The sequence below is a fragment of the Limulus polyphemus genome, unplaced genomic scaffold (genome assembly GCF_000517525.1).
Source record: "Limulus polyphemus unplaced genomic scaffold, Limulus_polyphemus-2.1.2 Scaffold1389, whole genome shotgun sequence".
In the NCBI taxonomy this organism is placed as follows: domain Eukaryota; kingdom Metazoa; phylum Arthropoda; class Merostomata; order Xiphosura; family Limulidae; genus Limulus; species Limulus polyphemus.
This window is the reverse complement of record NW_013666999.1, coordinates 299,135-300,396: the sequence shown is the minus strand read 5'-3', so window position 1 is coordinate 300,396 and position 1,262 is coordinate 299,135.

The window sequence follows — 1,262 nt, the reverse complement described above, 5'->3', positions numbered from 1 at the left end:
CAGTAAAGGGTATTCAAAATTACAATAATTTTCCATGTAGTGATTTAATACGTGAATTAAAAACTGTAAACTTTTGGAAATGTTTCTTTTCCTGCATGCAACATGCTGATCTAGTACACATGTTTAAAGGAGAAGTGCATTGTTCTCAAGTACACTAATTATTTAAAGATAAGTTTCTTTGTTTGTTTTGAATTTCGCGCAAAGCTACACGAGGGCTATCTGCGCTAACCGTCCCTAATTTAGCAGTGTAAGACTAGAGGGAAGGCAACTAGTCATCACCACCCACCGCCAACTCTTGGGTTACTCTTTTACCAAGGAATAGTGGGATTGACCGTCACATTATAACGCCCCCACGGCAGAAAGTGCGACCATGTTCGGTGACGGAGCTTCGAACCCACAACCCTCAGACTGCGAGTCGAGCGCCCTAACCACCTAGCCATGCCGGACCATATTTAAAGATAAGAGCAGCACTGCAGTACCGAGAGATACCGCAGAAAAATGTATTATGGAGTTAATCTGAATTCCTAACCAGACTGAGTTGATGGAAGGGAGACGTCGCAAAACAACATGTAAAAACCAGTCTTGTAACTAACAAGTCGCTTGCAGACATGACAGTGCAGAAAACGCAGACATGGCACTTCCTTCTAGGAACTGTTGAGTGACGTAGCTCACCAGAAAGTTGAACTAAATTGACGAGTGGACCAGATGGAGAGAACTGACCACTATATAGATGCTACAGTATAGTCATCTCCAATCTAGTATACTTGTTACGTTGGTTACATACAAGTAAAAACAAGGAAGGTCGTATCTTCCAGGTACTTCCTAATCAAAGATCTCTATATCAGTTGTGCGCAGACTTTTTTTATGGCGCCCCATTTCTAATCATGCGTTTTGTCACGCCTCCCCACCCCCTGTAATCTATTTGTTTATTTACTGTACATGTCATTTTTCTGTGTTAATTGTTGTCAGTTTATTACTTAATAGTAGTAATATTTGTTTGCGCACCACGACTCTGTACAGTGGAGTATACTAGAGAACACATTAGTACTATACTGAAGTAATTCTCCAGCGACACCTTCCAAGAGAGAATTCAGAAATACTAAAGTGCACTGACATGGACACTGTGTAAGTAGCACAAACAATAAGGTCAGTATCTCTCAGAGTTCCTTTTCTCAAGCGCCCGGCATAGCTAGGTGGATAAGGCGCTCGACTCACAATCTGAGGGTCGCGGGTTCGAATCCGCATCCCACCAAACATGCTCG